We start from the raw sequence: 26,259 nt of genomic DNA on the forward strand, positions 1-26,259 counted from the left end.
TGGCTCCCCAGCTCTCAGACCCTCTGAGTGAATGCTTTATTTATTAGAGTGGCAATGGTTTGTAAAGGCCAAGACAGCCCCCAGCCCCCAGCTCTCTCTCCGCTTTGAGCCTCCAGCACCTGGGCCCTTACATTAAGCCTGAAAACCTAAGTAGATCAGAGAGACGTATCATTTGCTGGCATGTCAACAGACAGAAGAGTTTATAGATCACATTATACCCCAGTGACTATAACCAGAGAGAGAGGAATGAGAAGTCTTACTTGGGTTTCCACCCCTCCCTTTCTTCAGTCCCCAGTGCCCTCATGTTCCACCACCCGGGTGGCGGCTATTGCTATAATAACAGTGATAAAAGCTGACATTTATTGAACACTTTCTATGTGGTGATCACTTAATAAGCATCAGGCACTGTACTAAGGGTGTTCCGTGCATCTTCTCATCTAATCCTCACATCAGTCCTATGAAGTATTTATTATTACCATTATTATTATTTAAAACAATTATTACTCCCATTCTACAGATGAAGGAATCAAGGAATGTCCAGGATGACACAGTGCTGCAACTTTTGAGGCTGGAATTTGACCTCAGGCAGGCTGACCCTCCAGAGCCCACATTGTCATCCCCAATGCCATAATGAGTGCTTTATCAGAAAATTGAGAAGTGACATTTTTGCACCAATCATGCTGAAGGTGACACCTTTGGCTTAAGTTAATGTTCTCTGTTCTTACCTTTTGATACAAACTGATCTTAAAGCAACATAGTAGAATTCACCCCCAAATTCCATTTTCTCTGTTAAGAAGAGGTGGGCAACTGGTGTGTTTAACCTGCCCCACTGATCCTCTCTCCCTCCTCACGCCTTGAAACAATTCCTCTTTGGAAGATGAAGCTCAGGATACACACCACTTTGTGGCGGGAAGCTCTTCCTGAAGCCGTGTGGCCGCATTCCTGCTCACCAGCTGCTCTCTGGGGGTGCTGCAAAGGGGCCACACAGCCTTCCAAGTTAAAGAAATGGTTCACAGCCTTCTCACCTTGGGAAATCTCAGCTCACTGCATTTTAACATTGCAGAGGCTAATTCACCAGGAGGCTGACGCAGGGCACTTAGGCACTTTATCTCCCAAGTTAAATCTACTCCTGGAGTTGACCTGTGTACCAAAGCCCTCCGTGGCTGAGGCGGACGGGCAAGGAGTCTGTCTGGTACTGCTTTTCCTGATATTTCCTTCTTCTCTCTTCCTAGGTCTTAATGGGAGGGGGGGAGGATATATTAAGGTGAATTAAAGATAGTGCCAAATTCTTTGACATGCCTCCCATCAAGAGATGAGATCTCTATCCCATCCCCTTGATACTGGACGCGCTCCGTGACTGCTCTGACCAATAGAATACAGTGGAAGTAATGCTGAACCCATTTCTAGGCCAAGACCTTAAGAGACTGGGAGCATCCATTCCCATTTACTTGCCACACATGAGAAGTCCAACCACTCTGATAGAGAGACCATATGGCGAAGCCCTGAGACTACATGGAGAGGGAGACGGACCCAGCTGAGCCTGCCAAGGGACTAAATATGTGAGTAAAGCTATCTTGAACCCTCCAGATCAGTCCAGACACCAGATGAATGTCACCAAGTGATACCAATCAAAGCACACAGAAGTGCCTGAATTCCTGACCCACAAAATAGTGAGATATAATAAAATGGTAGCTGTTTTGCAATAGTAGATTACAAAGCAATAGATAGCAGGTATGGGTACATAGGTGCCTGGGATGGATCACTTCCATTTTTAAGGCTCCTGGACTTTCGGCATACACTCACTGATGGAAAGTTGCTTTGTCTAGCCCAACTCAATGCATTCAAGCATAGGGAAGAGCATGCTGTGCTCTCCAAATAACTCTTAATTTGTGGCCTGAGACCATTTCTGCACCACCACTGGTGTGCTGTCCTGTGAAGCAAGTCTTCCCAACTCGTTACACATTGTTAATGAAGGATTAATCTTTTAGTATATTAGTGTCTCATAATTCACGGACCAGTTGGAATCCAGGCCTAAGCTAAACACACTGAGCCCACGCTTTGTTTTTCCCTTTAATTTCCTCAGTTACCACATTATCTTCAACAGCCAGAAGGTAAATCTCTTCACTTCAGAAGCATCACAGAGAAAGCCCTGCTCCCAGGTAGATGAGGAAACACATTGTTTGTTGTAAGGTCTAAAAATTATGGTGAAGACATAAAGGTAGGCTCTTTCAGTTAACAGTTTCCAAATAGAATTCCATTCTTATATTTAATTATATGTGTTTCAACATATACTCTACCTTAAATGACTGTGAGAAGACAGTATATTTTGGAAATATAATACATCTTTTTGAGTATTCACAGTTTATTTGTCAAACCATAATATATTTTCATGGAATTGAGATAAATAAAAAACAACCCAGGAGAGAGAAATAAGAGAGACCTGACAAGTAGTCAGTTTGGTTTTATCCTCAAACTACATGGGCCCAAAGTATTTTTGAAGTGAAGCAATTGACTATGGATGTGCTTATTTTCTACCCTAACGTTTTTGTTGTTGGTTGGTTTGTTATCCAAAGAAACAAACATAAAAGCTGGAGAGGAAACTTCCTTCAAGAGAATCCCCTCCTAGAATTCTACAGACAGATGTGCTAGCCCTTGACTTCCCATAAGTAGGTTATCATCTCTAGAAGGTTAAAGAAATTTATGAGCCTCTTATTTCAGACTTTCCCTGACAATCACAAATCATAGAACTCAGAGATCTTTGCTGGCATGGAGAGATCAGTTTCAGCATCTGTAAAATGAGATTGATAATATCCAACCCATAGCTCTTGTTATAAGAATTAGATTTTGGAAGGAAGAAGAGGAGTTAGCCAAAAGACAAGGAAGGGAGGAGAAGAACCATGAAAAGGCAATGTCATGTCAACGGCAAGGGAGAAGATAATGTTCTATCTGGGTGGTGGGATTTGCGGTGCTTTTTGTATTCTTTGTAATTTTATATGGCTTAATTTTTTGTCATTATCATGGGTCATCCATTAAAAAAAAACTGGAAAGTCAGAAAAAGAAGATATTTCTATGAAGAGGTAGTCGAGAGGTTCTAAAGAGGCACAGAGGTCTAAGAAGACAACGACTTCTCAAAAGACAGGTAGCCCCTCTTCCATCCCAAACCATGGAGCTTCTCAATGTTCCCCCATTCTAAACATATCCCTGTAGGGAGGAAGCTTGGCCATTATTGGAATATTCCAGATTCAGAACAACTGAAGCAGTTGAGGGTAGCAATGGTGATTCCTTTCAATGTAACTGCACTGTTTTCAAGATTTTCCAAGATAAACTGCATAAAATCTACAGATAAAAACTTTATACAATTTTTTCATGGTCAGTGAATGCTATCCAGTAAGTAGTTAAAACTCATTTTATCACATCGCAACACAAACACAACCTCAATGGACTAAATGTAGACCATCTTCCTCTTATTTCATTTTATAAAATGTTTATTATTTCCTTCCTATTAAAAAATAAGTTTTCAAATTAGGATAAACGATTTTACATATTCCACTTCAAAATGTGCAAGAAGTTTTACAAAATTCTTTTAGATTGCAGGTGAGAAAAAAAATTTTAGACCACCTGCTTATTAGAAGACACATATGTTTTGGAGGCAGAAAGTCCCGGGTTGAATTGCCAGATGTCCCAGGCATTGGGTGTGCGAGTTAGCGCAAGTGGCTTCAACAGCACTCCTTTAAAGGTCTGGCTGGACTGACCATCCTTTAAGCAGCACGCATTGCACGAACCATTGGGAATACCAGGAGAACACGGTACAAACGGCCTCTCCCTCATAATCCTCTGGCCTCCCCTGCCCTCTCCGGAAAACACCTGCCTCTGGTGACTGTTGTGAAGACGCACATGTGCGGTGTAGAGCACCCCATACAAAGTTGGTGCCGAAAACGGGGTACGTTCTTATCATTGTTGCTGTCAGACCAAAGGGTAAGAGTTTGTCCCTTGCATGAAACCCGTGGATCTCCAGGATAGGGAAAGCCAGAGGAAAGCGCGTGCGACTTTCCGGATCGGAAGCAGCTTCCTTTCCTCTCAGTCCAACGTTCACTGCAGCCACTGCTTTGGCGACCAGCCCAGCACAAACGAACCGGAAGTACGCCTGCCGGCACTGGCTTCCGGTCTACCCAGGCTGCTCTGCAGCGGCGCATGCGCAGCACGACAGGCCGTTTTCCTTGAGGCGTAATTGCTGACCGCGTGTCGTATGGGCCCGACCGCAGACGCTCAAGAGTTCTAAGTCTCGCTGAGTAAGGCGTCTCAGAGAGGGCGCACCCGGCGGCCCACAGCAGGCGCCCGCTCAAGGAAGCCCCTTGGCACTGGCTGTCCTGCCTTGTGCGTTTCGCTTTCCCAGTCTCTCGTCCCAGACCCCGGGCTCCCTTCCCTAATGAATTGCATGCACGCAAGCCCTTGTCTCGGACTTTGCTTTAGAGGGAAAACCAGGCTAAAACATCTGTAGAAAGAAAATATTAACTGGGCAGAATTTTGTTGTTAGAGGAGTTATAAAATTAACCACACAATGAAATAGTGTGCGACCATTACAAATAGTGAGGTAAATCAATCCAGGTGACGTCAGAAACTTCTAAGATATTGTTCAATGAGAAAAGCAAGATGCAGAGCAGTGTGCATAATATGATCCCATTTTGTAAAACAAAAAATAGCTTCCCAAAAAAGCCCCGTATCTGTATATAAATACACTTATTTGTAAATGTGTGTGTATATATAAGCATTTATTTTAAAATTTTATATATGTAAACTTAAAAAAAGGATATGTACTAGTTTGTTAAATGTGTTTGGGGGCATGGGAATGGAAAGGAGGAGGTTAGTAAAACAAAGCAAAAGAGGTCCTTATTTAAAAAATAAATCATGTATGACAGGATATTATTCCATTCAGGTAAAATCATACGAACATGAGTCAATGCCTGTGACAGATGAAAGGAGGATCGTCACCAACGTGCTGATGCTCATCATCCCTGGATGTGGGGCTGCAGGTGGGCTTGTACTTTCTTCCTCACACTTTTCTTGTTTTAAGTTTTACAGTAAGACTAGATTAATTATGTAATCAGAAAAACATGAAAACAAAAAATATCAAAGCAAAACAAAGAATGAAGAGGCAGTTTGGTATAGTGGTTAAGAGTACGGACAGTGGAGCCGGACAACTACCTTCAAATCTTGGCTTTGTCACTTACGGTTGTGTGATCTTGGGCAGGTTCTTTCAGTTCTTTGGGCTTCCATTTCCCCATCTGTAAAATGGAGGTAATAATTATATAGTACCTACTTCACTGGGATCTTAAGGAAATTAAATGGGAAATATAGATAAAGGTTCAGAATAGTGCCTGGCACATAGTAAATATAAAGGTTAGCTATTACTATTTCTTTATAATTGATTGTAAAAAGAAAAGTAGTTGAAGGGCTTAGATGCTACTGCCTTTAGTTAGGCAGGGAGAAAAGATACTACTCGTTGTTGTCATGGCCTGGGTGACACAGCCATTCTACTCCTGCAGGTGAGGCAGCTTCCCATTCTGGGAAGAAAGATAAAAAAGAAGAGAGGAGGGAAGAAAAGAGGGAGAGAAAGAAGAAGGGGGGCAAGAAGGGAAGGAGGAAGAGAGAGAGAACAAGGAGGAGGAGCACAAGGACAATGAAAGAAAGGAAAGAAGGAAAAGGAAAGAAACAAAATGCCCCAAAGGTTCCACTTGGATGCTGGTGGGACAAGGTGGCCCTGGCAAACCTCCCCCTCCTCCCCGGTGTCAGGCCTGACCTGAAGGATTCTCTTCCCAGCTTCCTGAGCATCCCTGTTCTTCCAGAAGCACGCAGGTTCATGTTGGTGATCTATTTTTTTCTTAATTGAGATGCAACTGTTAGTATGGTACATTTTGCTGACATTCATGTCACATTTCCTAGATACCAGATAAAAAATACTTTTAATTAGTTATAAATGAGAATGTATACACAACAATTCTGAAACTGTGTCTTCCTCAAAGTTTGCTTCCAAGTATGATACATGTGGCTTTAGTGCCAATTCTTATTAATTGTGTAATGCAGTCTGCTGACACCCGTGACACATTTCCCCATATCCAGTCACAAAAATACTTCTAATTAGCCATAAATGAGAGTGTACACACAACATTTCCAATAGCCACTCTGTTCCTCTCAAAGTTCACGTCAGAGAAAACTTAAACTGTTGCCACTGAGCTGCCTTGCTCCAATTCCAACAACTCCTATTTCAGAAGTGCTTAGAAAGTTGAATCTTTAGATCTTGCTTGGTAAACAGATCTGAGGTAGATTTATTTCAACCCGAGTCCTCTATTTGAGATACATGTGCTCCTGAACCCAACTAAAATGCATACCATGGCCATTTCAAAGGCAGTGATAAAATTACTTGGTTAAATATTTTGGCTAGATTTCCTGTTTCCAGAGGCCCAGGCATTATATTCTGTGGCTTCTGCGTTTGCACATGGCGATGGGGCAGTATTAAATGGCACCACATCTGCCAGCCTCCGTAAGAACCATGCCCCACAGGGAAGCCCCAGGCACCCATCCACCGCTATGAGCCACACAGACTGGGACGGACGACTCCAGACCTCAATAACCACCCTCAAGTTCCCAGACCTTTAACTTTCTTCAGGAATCCAGGCTGTAAGCCTCTTAAGATGATCCCAGACCATAAAGTACCTCCCTCAGTTCAAAGTGTGGAGTCTATAAAATCACTCTAGTTATAATTCAGATATTCTCCAAACTCGAGGCAGTGAAGCATTCTGATCTGCTCTTAGATTTCTGTATAATCTCTCCTTCATTTCACAACAGGCTTTGTCTTCTGTAGCTCTGTGCAGATGGCAATCCTTTGTAAGTCATGAGGCCATGATTTGTGCATGGTACATCACAGTGAAAGGGGGGCTTTATGTCAGGGGAGGAAAAACAGTTCTGTTAAACTTTGCTTACTTTCACTACCTTTAAAAACTCATTAAATAGGATTCTGCCTTTTACTTGCCGAAGTGTTTAAAACCCTTTTTAATGAAAAATTCTAATCCTATATAATCACACCATAAGTACTTTCTTTCTGTTCAAAGAGGAAACAGTGTTAAATTTTAATGCATACCTCTGGCAGGCTATAATAAAAGCGTTCAGTCAGTTTTAAATCGGATTAGTGTAACTGTTACAGATTAGAGAAAAACCTCAAGTGATTGAAGCAAGTCCCCCACTCAAGGGAACTAATTTAGGGTCCAGGCCTGATCATACCAGACTTGAAGGGAACATCAAGAGTCTTGCCTTCAGTTTGCCCAAAATTTGTTCAGAAGCTCATACAATAAGGTCCTGTGCTAGGTATTGCAGCCATATAAAGACAAGCCTTCCAATGGGAGGCAGACCAGATGGAATGCAGCCCTAGACAATGTGGAATGAAGGGAAGAGCAGGAGAAGTGGGGCCTCCTTAGAGAATGCAGAATGGACAAAATCACATCTCAGAGAGAGAACCATGGAGATGTCTTAGAGGATGAAACTTCTAAAAGAGGCCCTAAAAGACAGACAGATGAAGAGACAGGGACATCCTTGGTAGGGTGGGAAAGGGTATAAAATTTTCCGAGAATTAGGAAAATTGAGTTGTTTAGAACATGGAGAAGGGGAAGGGAATGCCTCTGTGTCGAGGGCTGCTTTGTAGCAGGCACTGTACCAGGCACCTACATCTCTTTTCTCATTTAGTCCCCACAACATCCCAGCGAGGTGGGTATTACCCCCATTTTATAGATGAGAAGACTGAACCTCAGGGAGATTCTCCAACTTGTCTAAGGTCAAACAGCTAGCAAGTGCTTGCACTCAGAAGAAAAATATGGTTGAGCTTCTCTCAATAATTAGTCTAGGGAACTCCCCAAATCGCTCCTTCCTCTTAGCCATCATTAGGGCCCAGCTTGTTCCAAAAGACTTTCCTGACCACCTGAGTTAGAAATATCTCTAGTCCCTGAATTCATAGCATTCTTAATTCTGTTACCCAAGAGGCATTTATTGTACCCTGGCTTATATTGTTATCTTTTCTCGTGCAAATGTTTACCTCAGTGCTTCTTCCTTGGTAGGATCAGTTGTGTAGAGCAGGAATATCAAAAACATCTGAGAATAAATGCACATATATATTTTTAAATGTTTATATTTATGAAACTGCCATCCCACCCACCTTGCTTGGCCTTCTTCCATAGTCTAATACATGGAGAGGAGCAGGTAGTTATCTAAACCCTACAAGCACATGCCAGAACATGTGAAGGCAGCAGCAGTGAGCATTTTAAAATGTTCCCTCAGACGCCAGCCCCCATGGCCTAGTGGTCAGGTTCAGTACACTCTGCTTCGGCGGCCCAAGTTCAGTTCCTGGGCGCAGACCTATACCACTCATCTGTCAGTGGCCTTGCTGTGGTGGCAGCTCACATACAAAAAGAGGAAGATTGGCAGTGGATGAATCTTCCTCAGTAAAAAAAAACCCAGATGAGCCACTTAATTTGCAATTAGCAAAGGACAGAGCGGCTTAAAAAAAAATTTGCCTCAGTAGTTCTAATTCCTACCCCATCCCAGGTAAGAACTGCTAAGCTGGCTGGATCAAAATCAGGTGATTTGACATCAGGTCCCAGCTCTGCCACTTACAGATTGCATGATCTTTACCCTTTATGACACTCAGTTTTATCATCTGTAACTTGAAAATCATTATATCTGCTTTACCTACATTTTAGAATTATTGTGAGGAGCGAACGAATAAGTCTGTAAAGACTTATGTAATGGTATGGTATTAATGCATCTGGATTAGAAACGCTTTGAACACAGTACTGTCCATCTTGCTTGTATGTACACATCCTAAGTGATTGCACATAGTGATATTTAATAACAGGTGTTCATTTGCAGATGGAGCTCTTAGAACCTTGGGGACATAACAGCCTATCCAACCAAGATGTCAGGAAAAGTACTGAAATGTCCTCCACCTAGGATGACATTTGCCCCCTAAATGCCCCTCCAACCTGGATACATTTTAAGGACAATGCCTGTTTGAAAGTCATGGCTGTGTGGGCCTTTATGCCTCCGAAATGAGAAGCTTTGGGGTCCACATTGTCATTATTCACCACCTTTCTCCTTCATGTTCTGTACTCTGTGCCTCCACACCAAGATGCTCACTCATACCTCTTCAAAGTCAAGAAGACATAATTCTGCTTTAGATAAGTTAATGATTACTCAAGAGTACGGGATACTTTTGACCTTTCAAAAAAGATCTTCTAATGAGTGATAAGAAGAAAAGATTAATTTCCTTGTTAAAAAAGGACCAGGAAGGGGAAATGAAAGCCAACTACAAACCCCCCACAGTAAGAGAAAGGGCCACAAAAAAATAAAAACAAGGATTCATGAATGCAGGAAGAAATTAAAACAAACCTGCAGGCCCTCATAAATATGGCAATCAGGCAGCTCCATGCATGCATCCCATATTTGAATTTTTATTTTACGTGAGGTATTTTTGTATCTGCTTTGCCTAAATTTGGCCTCTTACCAAAGCCTAATGACTCTACTTTATGTTAAGCTTTTTGAAGCATCTAAACTTAAAACTAGGAAAAAAAAAAACCTGTTAATTTATCTTGCAGGAAAAGGTGTTATAATTTGAATGAAAAACAGCAAGCAGACAGATAAAAAGGAGCTGGCACAAAGCTCAGGCAATCGGTAACATTTTTTGTACCTACAGGCTGAGAAATCGTCTCCAGTGTTGTATGATGTTATTACTGTCACCTATTTTCACTTGTACAGTAGGTTCAAGCATAATTATGTGAAGATTTGAATGTTCTCCACAGATTTACTATTTTAATAAGCTCATGATGTTAAGACACTATATGTGTTGACAGTGGTACTTACACTGTATTAAGCACACAAATCAAATAATTTTCTTTAAAATGCTAACTAGCCTAATTTGACCTTTTTATGGCCCTGGTCAGTTCGGAAATGGTCCCTTATAACAGCCTTCTCTCCAACCTTTCTGTCTTTTATCCCATCCTTCAACAAAGGTACTGTCCTCACAGACCATGTGATCTTATCATTCCAGAAATTGCCCTTGTCCTGTTGAAGGCTGTGGGGCAGAGTGGGGCCATGATGAACTATACCCATTAATATTCATGATACCTAAAAATATGCTCAGGTACCAGAAAGCAGGTGTGGTATCTAGTTCGTAAATCTAGTTTATGAAGTAAAATTCAGGGCTGGGTAGGATATTGCTGTATAAAAAATAGCAGGAGACCTTAAATCCATGCATAAGCAAGAGAGAGAATCATTGGCATAGGTAATTGCAAGGTCAGAGGCAGCTGGAGGTGGACACTGAGTTCAACATGGAAACAGAGAGGGTAGTGTCTCCGATTTTAACAGGCCCTTTTGGGTCTCTTCTTTATTTTAAGAAATAATTTAATAGCATTTTTAAAAATCTGGATCCATTGTAAAAAACATTCAAAAATAGACACAAGCATGAAGGAAAAAAAAATCAAGGATTCCCTCTCTCAAAAATGATCCTTCTTACTGATTTTAGATCTTATTATTCCAGGCTTCTTCTGTGCGTGTTTGAATGGGTTAATCTGTCGCACACTGATTTTTGAGTTGTGTTTTTTCTCTTAATGTCTTGTTAAACACCTTTTCCTGTGATGGAATATGCTCCAGCTACAATGAGACTTTCACAGCTGTATCGTATTCCATGAAGGAGTGCTGTGTTGCCTGTGCTTGGACCTTTAGGTTGCCTCCACAACCCAAATAAGGTGAAGATGAACTTCGAGCAAGTTCTTTTTGAATCTCAAAGCATATCATCTGCACACCTCACAAGATAGTTCACAGTTCTTAAAACATTCGATTCTTGTGAATTTGGTGACTCAGACTTTTGTATTGACTTCTATTTAATTTTAAGGATATATCACACACACACACACCCCTTTTGCCTCAAAATAAAACCTGTCAAAATAATTGCATCTGTATTAATTAATATTTTACTTCTATAATTCTATAATGTGCGCTTCATGTATATTTATTTCTGCAACAACATCCTTAGAATAAATATACAAAATAGCATACAACTTAGAAACACTGCACAATTACTTCCATGCAATCCAAAGACAATTCACATTTATTTATTGATTCATTCAAAAAGTACTTATTGAGCATCTGCTGTATAATTTGCACTGTGCCGTGCTCCATGGCAGAAATATTTAAGCATCCACACTGGGTATGTCTTTACTTCAGTGCCAAAGCCACCAGGAAATATATATGTTTTTCTTATGTTTTCCTCAAATATCAGAAATAATATTTAATTTATGTTATATAAAGATGTCATTCTACTTTTGAGCAGCATATGGACCTTGTTTAACTTGTTGACCAATTAAGTAATAACAAGAAATTCTAACAAATCTCTTGACAGAAGTATAATCTCCACCAATCTGGGCCAAATCACCAGGATTTCAGCAGATCTATCCTTCTGTATGTGGCTCTTAGATAACAGCTAATAGATATCAGTTATGCAAGAGGCTCATCTTGATAAATGAGATGGGCAAATGAGCAGTTACATTAACAATCTGTAAGCATCTCATCGCCTCCCTATGAAGTTTTAAGACCTGTCCATCAAGATCATCCAATACCTCTATTGGTATCCTCATGCTAAATTGTGTTTCTTTATCCCATGATTTCACTTTTTAATATGTCTATCTTTACCTTCTCAGTTCTTCACTGATTCAGCTCTAACCCTAAGACTCCACCCTTCCTGCCTCCCAGCCTTCAAACAGCCTCCCAGCCCCCCTCAGGCTACACAATGGCCCTCTCCTAGTAAGTGCTTCAGAGAACACTCAAAGCTGGCCTCCTTCTCAAAATCTCCCCTGACTGATTGAAAGGAAAAGCAGCTTTCCAAAGAGTTCCATCTCAACAGCATGCCATTCCCCATGGAAAGTGTATTTGGATATAGATAGTGTCGTTACATATGTATGAGAATATGTTTTACTTATTCACCTGCCTTTTTTCAGCCTGACTGTGAGCCCCTAAAGACTGAGAACATGTTTTCTCTCTATTCTATAATGATCCCACCCCCACAGAGTCACACTGCTAAACGTTGGTGCCACCTTTCTTCAAGGCAGCTATCAGTAATTACATTTTCACTGGGACGTCTAACTGAGAATGCAGATCTTTAGAGGTGGGAGGCAATGTTAGAGGTCACCTAGTCCATCACCTTCTTTTTCGAAAAAGCTCACATTTATCTAGTATTTACTGTGCCAGACACTGTGCTGAGCTCCTTAGGTGAATTATCCCATGTGATCCTCACAAAAACTCATAGGGTAGGAACTCTAAATATCTCAATTTTTGTGTGCATACCAAAGCCCTCCTTTTGCCTTTTCACAATAAAGTACACATAAGTGAATAAATAATAATAGCTCAACCTAGGATCAGGACTAGAGAAAGGCGGGAGAGGCACCTAGGGAGCAAAATTTAAGGAGACCCTCTCTCTCAGGGTTTTGTAAGTAGCTCCTTGAATTTTGCACTCTAGGCGCCTCTCTTGCCTCACCCCATCTCAGCCCTAACCCTAACCATATTGTACGTTAGTTTCTGCTCTCTCTATATTTATATCTATTTCTAACATTAATAGATGGTTTTTCTTCAAATTATTTAATCTCTACAGTTGAGCCAAAGTGGAATTTTCAAACTATTAAAAAAATGAATTGTAAATACAGTTTTGTGCTATCAGACTGCTCATTTTCTATGAAAAGTCGTAGACCTGAGTATCTGCTATGTCCTTTCCTGTCCCACTGTCTAGGTTGTTTCTCTGGGTCTGGTAATATTTCAGCAGATTCCATGTCCCAGAGCAATAGCAATTGTCTTTGTCATGAGATCAAATCCCACACAGAATGTTAAGTTGTTGCTCTCTCGTCCATGGAACGTTTTTCCTCTGCCTTAAAGCTTTCTGCTCTCAGTAAGAACATCTCTTCCTGAACTGTATGGTACCTTGGTAATTCACACATTGCAGGAAGTTCCTGGAAAATGAAGTTTATAATACTTGCCTCTCAACAAAAATCAAGGAGTCAGTTACCACTTCAGTTACCATCAATACTGACTTAGTTTTTCAATTTCCTAATCTTCAGCTACTAGAAATGAATCTGATTGACCCATATCATCTTTCCAGTTAGGCCAAAGTAACCTATAACTGGCTGCCTATGGACTGACTGCCCTTAAATTAAGGGTCCATCTCTAATTGAATCAAATGAGGCCAGGAGTAAGGTCCCATAAAAAAGAACTTGACAGTTCAGGGCAGCTTCATATCAAATGGTATAGATTGGGGAAAATGCGTAAAGGAAGAGTGAGGAATTTTTTTAGTTTTTTATACTTTGATGTGTTATTTTAGAAACAGTTTGGGGATAAAGAGAGTCTTTGAGAATGAATTAGTAATAAATTGATTTTTTAAAACTCCCTAGTCAGTGTTATCCTGTAAAAAAAAAAAAAAAAAAAACTAGAACAATGGAAAAACTTGGAGAAATCTGAAAAATGCTGTCATCAGGAAACTGTTGAAGGGGGCTTCAGTCGCAGCAACTGTCAGGAATGGGTTTGAACATGTGATGTGCTGTGCACCTAGATATTGACTTCATTCCTAAGAGTGTATGCAAGAAGTTCCTGGACGTGCCTGACAAAGTTCACAGCTGGATTGATCATTTAAAACATCAGCCATTTTATTTCAATGCATTTATGTCTGTTTCATGTCTTCTTCCTAGAGTAACAGTTGCTAAAGACAATACTTTGCTATTTAAGATTAGCCTTATGCAGCATCTAACCCCCTACATCAATACAGGCAATAAGTAAATAGAACACTATAAAATGTTGGGAAATATAAATATCTTTACTTTTCATATTTACTCTTTATACTTTCACTTTTTAATTCATTTTACTATTTCAGGGAATAACTAACATGAGCCAGTACAGTGAAATGGAACAAGTATAGATTTTGGGGCTAGACAGGACTGATTTCGAACATTGCTCCTATGTGGACTTGGGAAGTTACTTATCTGCCTAAACCTGAGTAGTCTCATTTTGTACATTTTTATGAGGGTTGGCCATACAGTATGTAAAGAATATACAATGCCAGCACTTGTCGAGCACTAAATGTATGGTAAATTTCATTATTTTGCAGGCACATTCAGAAGAATCATAGTGTAAAAACTATGACAAATTGATATAACATCACAAATATAATGTAAAATGTGGCCAACGTGGGCAAATCAAATATTGAAGAATCATGTATGAATTAGGATAGACTAAATTATGCTGAAGTAACAAATGAAAAACCCAGCTAGCAGGAACTCAGCTTCACTTGCTCTGGAATTGGGGCCGACAGAAGCACAGCCTTCTAGTAGCTGCTCCTTCTGGAACATGCAGACTCCGCGGTCACTAGCAGGGTAAGAGGGTGCTAGAGGGTCTCACATTGCTTAGCACATTATTGGTAAAGGAAATAACATATATAACTTCCACCTACAACTAATTGCAAAAACTAGTCAAGATGGCCCCGCTTAACTGCAAGGTGGTAGAGAAAGGTAACCCTCTCATGGGCTTGGAAGAAAGGAGAGTCAGACGTGGTGAGCACTGGAAGACTCTACCACAGGACATGTTCCTTTGTCCCGAAGGCTGTCAGGAAGTCCTTACATTCTGCAAGTAACCGAATGGCTATTTCCCCAAGTTGGTTTTATTCTCATTGTTAAAGAAAGGAGCCATAGAGCTGAGTTTATAATTGAGATTTTTTTTATTTTGGGTTTTTTTTTTAAGAAATGTATTTTAACCTCACGCTGACTTAGCACAGTCTGATCTGGTATTTGGTCAATTTGGGTGTGGGAAAAAGCGTTACAAATAATCATTGCTGGAGTCACCCTGCGTATGCCAAAATAAAAGAAGTTGTCATCCAGAAAGGAACTTTGCACAACAAAGTGTTAAGTGAAATACTACCAGGCAAAATAAGGTAATGCTCTTTTGCTGTCTAGCACCACATAAGATGCTAACTGAAAGAGTAAATAAAAACACTTAACATGCATTTAGCTTTCATAATTTACCTTCTGCAAGGTTGATTTAGAGTATGCAGAATGTGCCACATTATTTAGGCTGTAAAAAGGCGCTGCTTTACACTACCTGCCATGTACAATTATAATAATCTGTCAGACAAATATAATTACAGAGTGTGATGTCTGTTTGAGTGTGAAGGCTTTGATTGTGTGGTATTGTCTGCTCTACACTGTGGCACAGCATAAACAATTGTACTCTGTGGTAACTCTCAGCCAGGACTAATGCTCCGCATCAGGAACGCCCCATCACACAGCACAGAGGGTTGGTTTGGGTTTGAGATTGTTGGCTTTGTTTGTTTGTTTTTTTCCCCCAGGGATTTTTTGAGGGCAAACTTGACCACAATAAGCCTTCTGCAATACAATGTGGTGGGTCTCCAAGATATTGTTAATAAATCATCAAAGAGAATGGGAATGGGAGACTAGGGCAGGATATGGTCAATTAACCAGTACCAACCATTTTAATGATGAAAGTAGGTTGAGAAAGGAATGCATGGATTGCTTTAATGATTAAAAAAATAATTAGGTGACATTCCATGGGTTTAAAAGATAAAGTTGTTATTTTATAGAGTAAGTTGTGATTGTAATTTGTTATTAGACTCTCACACCAGCTGACAAAATAGAAAAGGTAACCATTATTAGAGCCTTTCATAATGGTATTTAGTTAAAGAAATTGAAGGTATGTTGGATTTTAAATTAGTCACTGGTCTCCTTGCCATACCATCTATACTAGGTTGGATCAGGCTATGTTTAGTTTATTTTTCAAGTGATGATCTCGACACTGTGACCTTCATACCCAGAGATGTTGCTTAGGGCTACTCTACGGGGGACACCTTTTGCTCTTTAAGATGAGACTTGCCTAGATGAGATTTAAGAGGTATTCACTTACCAAATTCTGCTCTGTTATAAATCATGCAGTGGAAAAGTTTAATATTGTAATTCATAAGACTGCACCTAAATAAATGGTCAGCCCAAAGGAACAATCTAGATTTGGCATCTTGTTTTCTTTTAAATTATAAGTATATAACATTATGATAATATCTGAACCAGCTCAGAAAGAAAACTTTGTAGTAACAACACGAGTTTCTTTCGTCTTTGGAAGAACATTAATGTTCTATCCCTTTTAGCCATATAGGAAGAGAATTCCAGAGATTAGTCTTTATACTGATGATACCTTTATGCTATAGATGTGCAAGAATTTTCTGGATGAATCTACCATTGAGAAGGAATGTTATTTTCATAGTTTTCCAATGTTTGAGCCTTCCAATGTAGGTTCCAAGGAAGATAACAAATCTATCATAAAATAATCACAGAATCACGGAATCTTTGCATTGGAAAGACTTCTGCCCAAGTAGAAATGATTACTTCATCGCTTGGATCCCACTGTACCCTATATAGCATTCTCTCATGGTTATTGCAGTGATAATCTGCCTGCCTCTGCTGGTCTACAATTTCCTAAGACCAGAGATTATACTTTACTCCTTTTTGACTCCCTAAAGTTTAACATAGTGCCTAGAGTAGCATGAATAGCTGAGTTGATAGATGGATATATGAAAGAAAAAAATACTGTAATGTAATAGCAAGTATTTGTTGGCGTCTCTCCAACGTCCATTTCTTCCCTTCCTTTCCAACAGTCCCGATTTCTGTTTGAAGATTCAAGTGGTTCCAGAGAAGCTCTTTTCCTCTCCAAGTCCAGGAGTGGAATATGTAGTATAGGTTAAACCAATCAGCACTTTCCATCCAACTAACAAGTTTTTGGCTCTGCCTTGAACACATGACCTAACTAAAGATATCCATTCAGAATGAATTTCAGTATTATTTCTGGGAAGGAAGAGACAAAGATGCCTTTTGCTGGGTGTAAATATGGAAACGTGCAGTCCTGGAGCTGATGGTAGCCATCTCAGACCATTAGGAGAACAAGTTTTAGGATGAAGCCAATATTAAAGATATAGCAGAGACAGAAAGAAACTGGAAGCCTTACTTGAACCCAATGTTATATCTGGACTTTTCAGTTACAAAAAAAGAAACAAGAAGGAAAGAAAATTCCCTTATTTTTCATGTCGGCATGGGTCAGATTTTCTATTTTTTGCAACACAAAGCATCCTGATACAATTGTAAATATCACTATTGAACAGATGTGATTGAACAAACAGGATATACTTCAGCAGTATTGGCAAGTCCTAATGCAAGCCATTCCACAAACACACCACAAACCAAAAGTGACAAACACCCTAATTTCCATTTCCCACTAAAAGGAACTAGGGCTTCCTAAAGAAATGGCTGACTCCAGGTCTTGTATAGGAAATGTACAAGTTGATCCTGGGACATCTAGGTATGCCAGAAGGCAAGAAAGTTCTCAAAATTTACTATGTCAAAGAACTAAGCAGCCAGTTTGAAAAGTCTCCCACTAACCAAAGATGGGACAACTTGAGCAACAAAAAAATAATGATAAGTACTATGGATTCAAACTAATCGAGTATGTTAAATTCCATGCATTCATAATGGTACTCAAGGAAACAAACCTCATTGATCTTAGAGAATATTAGGAGAAAAACAATCAAGCGTTTAATTTGTCTTTCTTGTATGAACTGTGCTTTGGGAAGAAATAATAGTTGTTAAGGAAAAGTTTCTCTCTATAGACATATTCCAGCAAAGAAATGAAGAAAACCCCGTGTTACAAGCCCTTGATGAAATAATGGATCTAGGCAATAAACATCTGTGGCTCTAACATCACAAAACTTAGACACAAGACAGTATGTACCTCTTGATGGAAGTACACCATACCATCTATGAAGTATTCTAGCCAAATTATCAAACCTGAATCAGATGAAGTCTCTTAATCTAACTACTATTTCATTGGAAATAAAAAAGAGATGCAGTCAACAAAATCCAAAATGTGGGAAGCTCTGTAGAGAAAATGAACCAGTTTTTGTAAACAAATCACAAGAAAAAGAAATAGAAGGATAACTTATAGATTAAAAGATTGTTAAGAGACATAACCAAATGTAATGTACAGGCTTTGTTGGCATTCCGATTTGAACAAACCAACTATAAAAAAATATGAGAGAATCACAGAAAGTTAGATGCTCACTGGATATTTGATGATAGTAAGGAATTATTATTAATTTTTATATGTGTGATATGGTACCATTGTTATGATTTTTGGAAGATTCCTTATCTTTTATAGGTTCATACAAAAGTAGTTACAGATGCAAAGACATGATGTCTTTAATACAGCAGTAATGGGGGAGGGGGGAAGTAAAGGTGAAACAAGATTAACTATGAGTTAATTGTTGAAGCTGAGTGATGGGTATATGAAGGTTCATTATACTATTCTTTCCATTCTTGGGTAATATTTAAGATTTTCCACAATAAAAAAATTCTTAAGTACATCATTCTGTCATCAGTCCAAATCGTAAACACCTGCCAGCCTGCTTTGCTTTCACATAAACGGACTCTCATCCTTCAATTGTGTTCTAATTTCTCCACATTCTAATTCACCCATATATCTGGCTGCAGTCATCAATATCTGCATGCCTTCTTCCCGAACAATGGACATTATCCCACTATGCAACTCATCCCCATGGAGGTATCATAGCAAGTCCATCACTCTCCCAGCGCACATATAGACATCAATTTTCATATACATAGTTTTCGTCTATTCATTCCCTTATGCTTCTGTTCTACTTCGACAGCACTCTTCATTCCAATTCCCTAAACCCTCTTTAGAAAGGAATCACACCCCCTAACTCAGGCAGACAGACATATGGCCAGTGCAAGGTTGAAGAGTTCCAACATCTACCTTTCTGTGGGCCTCTATACATAATCTGGCTCAGTCTAAACCTCTTAAATGAAATACTCTCCTGGAAATAAAACCAGCTTCTGTGTTCTTCTATTTTATTTCAAACTCAATACAAAGCAATGGTCCCCAAAGAAAAGTTATGCTGGAGTTAGGTTCACACAATTTCCCTGAAATGTAATACGAGAGTTAAACACAGATGATATGACTGGTTAATAAATGTCACCATTGAGTGGCTTTGTTCACCTAATAATATCATTCAGATCATTATAAACAAATTGAAGGGGTTCTTATGTGAAACAAACACGGCAGGACTTATTCCTGCGTAACACAAGACCCAGGCAGGGCAGCCAATCCTAACGGCCTGTGAGAAGGGGCAAGGCCGGCGTGCAGCTTTGTGGCATCCCGGGAGGATTTTATTTCCAAATATAAAATTCATGCCATGCTCACAGGCAGAACTTTAGAATAGTTATAATGATCTAATGGCAGCATTACTATGGAAGGCTGCTACTAATACTTTGAACTACTGCCGTTCTATACAGATCCAGGGATATGATTTCAAAGCTCATGTGGAATGAAGACTGCCCCAGCTGAAAGCAATCCGCCTGAGTAAAACAGAGAGGAAAGAAAAGAACAGGGCAGAATGCAACTGAAGCCCACAATTTGGGATTTCTAGGATGGGGGAGTCGAAGTGGGTTCTTTGATTGTGGGATTTCTTTTATTATTGTTGTAGTTTGGGGAGGGAGTGGCAAGGAAAGAGAAAATGTCTCTAAATTAGAAGGCATTGCCTGCCTCTGACTTTTTGAATTACCTCTAACTTAGAGATTATAATGTGTTTATTTTCCTCTTCCGAGAAGAGAGGGGTAGTGATTGCCTCCATCACTCTCTCCCTCTGCTCCCTCTGCTGTCGAGGGGCCAAGAGCTCATTGAGGTCAGTTCCACTGTGCTCAGTCTCGCTTCAACACTGATGGCGAAAAGAAAAGAAATAACACATTAACTGCAAAAGAGTTGGGAACCCCTATAAGTCCAACCTAATAAACATCCAAGACTTGTTGGGCCTGTCACTTGACGTTTAGACAGAAATGGCTATTGTTGTATTTCTAGAAATCAAAGGAAACATCAGATCCTTTGCAAACAAGAAAACTGCATAACATTTCAAATACCAGTTAAGTGCCTGTATTTATAGGTAGTGTTCCCTATTTCGAAGCTAACCCTGCAATTCCTTTGGAAAGAGGTTCTGACAGAGCTAACAGGTCTGTAAAAAAATTTTTTAAATATATATATATCATTTTTAAATGATGCAGAAATTTCCTTTCATTCTTTCAATAATTTGCAGTTGGAATTCATAATTTTAGCAGTATTTCTCACATGTAATGCCAAATTTGGTAACACCTATTTAAAGTGCATTGTAACATGTGTTTAAGATACATTGAGCTCTTTGGAGAAAAGGTGCTATAGAAATCTAATAAATAATAAGTAGATGATTGACAAAGGATAATATTAGGAGCTCATTTTTGAAACTTTATAAAAATACATGCACTTGAGTCAATTCTCAGCTAGACAATCTCTTTGGCAGGTAATGTGTAGGGATCCCACATGCCCCAGATTTTAAGGTTCTAGCATATGGGAAGAAAAAGGTCGTGGCCTACAGAAGCTCATTCTGAGAATGGAATAGTTCTCAACAAGAATCCAAGCAGGAATCCCAATTTTGGCCTTGACAATGCATTCACTTATGCTATTTGGAATGTGAAAGAAATTTGAAATATATAAAAAGTAGAGTTATAAAGGGCAGCTGGATTCAACCACATGGCCAAATTTGAATCAGCAAACTGACATTCTCTGAGATAACACACATTATGTCCTTTAAAATTAAGAAAGGAAAACAGGAGCCAAGTATCATTACTCATTTGTTATTTTGTGAGCTGGTTAAACTCAAGAATGCATAATTTTCTGGTTATAATGCAAACTAAGGAAGGACGAGCGCCAAATATAAACAATCTCCACCTTCTGGAGTAAAATATATAGCTATCCAGAGCTTTGATATGATTATGAAAAGAGACCAGACGCTTTGATTCTTGGCTGCTACAGGACCTGCCTTGGCAACCTATAGGTTGATCAGCAGAGAGGTAAAGATAAGTCTAAGAGACTTAAAAGATGGAAATAAAATGCTTTTTTTTTTCAATTTTAAATAAGCAGAAGAAGGGACAAGCTTATCTTAAGCAAAGTAAGCTGATAAGGGTGCAGAAAAAGCTTTCACCAGAAATCAGTGTACTATCATTTAAGCTAAAGCATGACATTTGAACCTTCATGTAGAAACATGAGTTTCTAACGCATTAGGCTTTGGGGTTATATATTAGACAAGTTCTTACGTTCCTTTTTTATTTTTCTTTGGTGATTTTGTTGCCCACTCGTTGGTAATATGTATCCCCAATCTACACACACTGCATTTATAGCAATTGATTAATATATGTATTTTGCAGAGATGTTTTATGTAAACCGATTAAATACCATCCTTAACACATGACTTCCAAATTTGGAACAAATATAGAAGTCTTGTTTATGCTAATGTCATTTGTTATTTTGAAGTTGCCCTGATCATTTAATTTCCCTGTTTGCTGGAGTTGGAAACATTTTACATACTACCACAACATGGATGACTTGATTTTGCAATATCTTATTTTCTTATTCTAAAAGTGTAATATAATGTATATTCCTTCCTAAAGAGAGAGAGTCGGCCATCTTGAGACCATGAGGAAACAAGTTTAAGAACCAAGCCAATATAAAGGATGGGGAAGCAGAGAGAAGGAAAGAAGCCGGGTCATCATTGACATTGTTGTGCTCTGAACCAACTCAAGAATTGTCCCCTACCCGTGGGCCTCCTCTTATATGACATCAGTAAACCTTTTTATTATGGCAGTTACTCTTTACTTAGGTATTCTACTTTTTGCAGTAGAAAGCATCAGAACTGATACAATAGGATTTGGGGTTTCAAAACCCTAATCCCTAAAAGATTCTCAGCATAAAGTTTATACCAACAGATTTGGAAGCAAAGATCAAAGCCAGTTTGATCTAAAAACTGATTCCTTGGGGACAAAGACAGAGAAGAGTAAGAAACTTAAGACATCAGTGTTTTCTGAGAAGAGGGCCTACTCCCTGCTTAACTCCTATCCTAATCTTAGAGGGGAGAGGGAACAAGAGAAAGTCCAGTTGCATGTTTCTTGAGAGTAGATAGAAGTAGTCGAGAGAAAGCCAAGCCAGAGTGCCTTGTGGTCTGGATCAGGAGGGTATAGCCATTTGAATGTACAGTAGATGGAGACCAGACAGGAATGGGGAGCCTCAGGGATGCAGCCTGAGCAACTCGGGACCAGACACATCGCCCACCCGACCCCCGCCAGCATCAGTACTTCATAACTTGCCTGGAATCTACACACAGCCCTCTGGGGGTGTGGGGGTGGAGGGTAATAAACCTGATTGACTAAATTTACTTTCTCATAATATGAGAGCTAAAAATAGAAATTTTAGAAAAATAAGGATGTCCAGACTTGAGATTATGTTTTGACGTTTATACTCACTACTTAATTAATTAGTTAATTGCTGGTAGTAACGATATAATACCAGTTCCTAGTAAAGAAGCTCACAGTCTAACAGAGAAGGCAGGCAAGCAAATAGTTGAGTATGATAAGTGAAGTCTTTGATAGATAAATATTCAAGATGACCTGATGGCACAGAGTGGGAGTAGGGCTGGGGAGTACAGCTCCAACTGAGTTTTGAAGGACAGAAAACAGTTAACCACAGATGGTGTGGAGAAATGGTGAGTTAGGTTTGGGTTGTTGCATCTGAGGGATGACTTTTGTTTAAGATCAAGGAAATTTGAACATGTCTATATGTCATGGGGAACAAGGCAATAGAGAAGTGGAGGGTGAGGAGAATGGCTACAAATGATGGCCTGAGAGCCCTGAGGAGGCAGAAAGCAAAGGAACACGGATCGTGGGCCCAGAGCTTGCCCTTGGCCAGGAATAAGGATGTTGAAAAGGAGACAAAGACAAGAGTAATGCAAATACATATGCATATACATATACACATGGGGAGGGCTGAGTGAAGTTAAGAAAGTTCATGCTTGATGGCCTCTATTTTATATGAGAAATAGAAGTTAATGATCACTTTTTGAGGGTAAGAGAGGCAGACCAAAGTCTTAATGAGGGGAGTTACATAGCCAGATTTGTATTTTTTTAAAAACTCTGTCTGGTAGAGATTCAAGGAATGGATTAAAGAGAGAAGATCAGAAAAGACTAGAAGCTGAGTGACCCCTTAAGACATTATGGGAGTCATTCAAGGAAAGAATCTTGAAATCCTGAATTTCACAGTGACAGTAGAAGGGAATAAAAGGAATCGTTTCCATAGATATTTATAAGCCAAATCATTCTAAGTGCTTAGATATAAGCAATGAGGGAGAAAGAGGAGAGGATGATACCCAGGACTGAACGTTTGGCTTATTAGAAACCTCAACAGGAAGAAGGAGATGTTTATGGGAGAAGATAATGAGCTTAACTTTGAATGCATTGAAATATAGATACAGATATTAACCAGGTAATGAATTTAGACAAAAATTGATGTAGATATAGAAGGTAATTGGATTTGTGGATCTGAAGTTCAAGAGAGAAGGTCTGACCTAGAGAAAGAAATGGGGGAGAAATCTGCTTCCATAACAGTAGTGGTTAAGGGCCAGCCTGGTGGCACAGCAGTTAAGTTCACATGCTCTACTTCGGCAGCCCAGGGTTTCCCAGTTCAGGTCCTGGGTGCGGACCTACACTGCTTATCAACCCATACTGTGGCAGGCGTCCCACATATAAAGTGGAGGAAGATGGGCACAGATGTTAGCTCAGGGCCAATCTTCCTCAGAAAAAAAAAAAAAGAAAAGAGGAAGATTGGCGGCAGATGTTATCTCAGGGATAATCTTCCTCAAAAAAAGATAATAATAATGGTGGTTAAAACAATGGGCATAAATGAGATCAAGTTGTATGAGTGTGTGAAGAAGACATGTTATGGCCTTTGTTTTTAATCCATCCCTGTAGTTCACCAATTTGATAACCTTCACTGTCTTCAATGATTCCTAAATATCTATCTTACATTCTCACTTTGAGTTAACATTATTTCCTCTCATTTGGCGTTCATAGTAGTCAGGGAAGCCCCAAAAAGCCCACACAGTCCATGGGAACTAAGATACACTATAAACATGTTCTGTTATCATGAATTCATTAGTTATATTGTATAATGAAAGCTTTAAGACTACCAAATGAATGCTTCTTTAGTAACAGAAAGTATGCTAAACTAAGAGAATCCTCTTTTGTCAGCTCTGATGCTAGTTGTAGCATATTGAATAAATTTGTGCAATTTCTTGTTACCAATTTTAATATCCTATTATGAATACAGTACAATGTTTCAGTTTATCCTTTTAAAATCATCTTACATACACAAATGCACATACACATGAAATCACCAAAAATGTCTTTAACTCGTTTTAATGCATATACTACAATGCATAAATGAATATATTTCCATTTTTTTGCTTCAGAAAGCCAAAAGGTCTGTTTTTCCCGTAATATCTCATAAATGACCTTAGTACTGACCCAAATATAACCTACTAATTACCCTCTGTGTGCCTCCCAGGCCCTGATTAGTTGTAGTTAGCTTTTGTGTGAGACTGTGACTCTACTCTGGAAATCTTCTGTATAGCTCGTAATTCCCGGTGGAAAAAAAAATTGCTGTGACCTATACAGTTAGAGAAAAGAAAACACAGCTACACTTTTCCAAAAGCAGAACAAAGCAGTGAAATAACATACCTTTCACCAGGGACTTGGTATTATCTGAAACCCTATAATCCACAGCCCATTCTGTTTCTTCAATAGGTTGGGTGAGTTCAGTGGGCGGGTCGGAGAACTAATCAATTTTGAAACAGCATCTGCAAAAATAGATAATGTTCATCTAAAGGGCAACCTAGTCATAAAGTCCCACAGGGGTGAGTAAATAAACACATGGGCTTTGTGTAAAGGGGTTCCCCAGGATGGAACGGCAATGCAGTATTGGCAATGCGGTATTCCATCAATACCATCAAAAGAATTTATTAAGCACCAACCTTAGGATGAACTATGTGATTTAACTGACATGGTTCCTGAACTCCTAGAGTTTATTATGTAATCCAACTTCCACACCCGTAATGGAACTTAAGAACATAAAACTCATTGGATCCAAAACTTTTTCTCCCAAATTTCTTTTTCTCCAATGTTTTCTATGCTGGTTAAGGAATCTAAGGCAACCAAGAGTCCTCTCTCTTCCTCATCTCCTGTAACCAATGCATCTTTAAGACTTGTTGGTTCAACCTCCTAATTATGCCTTGAACCATTCATTCCTTTTCCTTCAACTCTATAGCCTTCACCCTATTTGCTAAGACTATTGCAATATCAGTTGCCATGAATCCCCTCCTCCAATCTATCCCCGACACTGCCACTGGAGTGATCTAACATTCGAATTTCAGTATATCACTCATCTGCTCAAAATCCGCAAAAACCTCCCAATCACCTCTCATGTTAAAAATCTCTACTTCTTATTTTTTGCTTCTCCTACTTTTCTTTTAAGCCTCAACTCAATTGTAACCTTTTTGTAAAGGATTCTCAGATTCAGTCAACTATTCATTCTCTCAACTGATATTTATCAAGCACAAACTTCATGTTATGCGTGGTGCTAGCACTGAAAATCGAGTGGCGATATATTCCTGGCCTCACAAAATTTACAGGAAAGACAATGGCAAGAAAGACAATGAAATAACAGTGAAGTGTGATGACTATTGTGAAGAACTAACCTGGGTACAGACAATAAGAAGAAAGAGCTCCAGGGACCCTCAATATTTAAGGTGTGGGCGGAGGAAGAAAGGTTTTCAAAGGACTGACCAATAAGGTGGGAGAGAATGTGTTGCCTTGGAAAGCCAAAGGAGGAAAGTATTTTGAAAAGAAAAGAATGATTTAAAATATCAAATCCTGCCAAGAGGTCAAGTAAATAAGGACTGAAGATTATCGTGGAATTTAGCAGAGGAACTTGAAAGCAGTTTTGGTGGAGTGATAGAAGCAAAAGCCAGCATGGAGTGAGTTGAGGAGGAAGAGGTGAAGAAACGGAGACAGCAAATGTAGAAATTCAGCTGTGATGGAGAGAGAGGATTTGGTAATTAGAAGGAAATTGAGGATTGAAGGAGACTCCCCCAAAGGTCCCATGCGATTTGTACCTCCGTAATAACAGCAATTATCATCTTATATAATAGTGTCTTCTGTTCCAGCACTAAAAGGCAAGACACATCCTTTCATCTTTATA

The 26,259-nt window shown here is 39.4% G+C and overlaps 1 long non-coding RNA gene across 1 annotated transcript; it reads left to right on the top strand.

The window, feature by feature from the left end:
* The first annotated feature begins 20,086 nt into the window (after nucleotides 1–20,086).
* On the top strand, nucleotides 20,087–22,380 carry LOC138925145 (uncharacterized). The gene is made up of 2 exons (XR_011440962.1): nucleotides 20,087–20,153; nucleotides 21,624–22,380. It is a non-coding gene; the product is annotated as an uncharacterized lncRNA (long non-coding RNA).
* The last annotated feature ends 3,879 nt before the right edge of the window (nucleotides 22,381–26,259 follow it).

The sequence above is a fragment of the Equus caballus genome, chromosome 1 (assembly GCF_041296265.1).
Source record: "Equus caballus isolate H_3958 breed thoroughbred chromosome 1, TB-T2T, whole genome shotgun sequence".
NCBI classification, from domain to species: domain Eukaryota; kingdom Metazoa; phylum Chordata; class Mammalia; order Perissodactyla; family Equidae; genus Equus; species Equus caballus.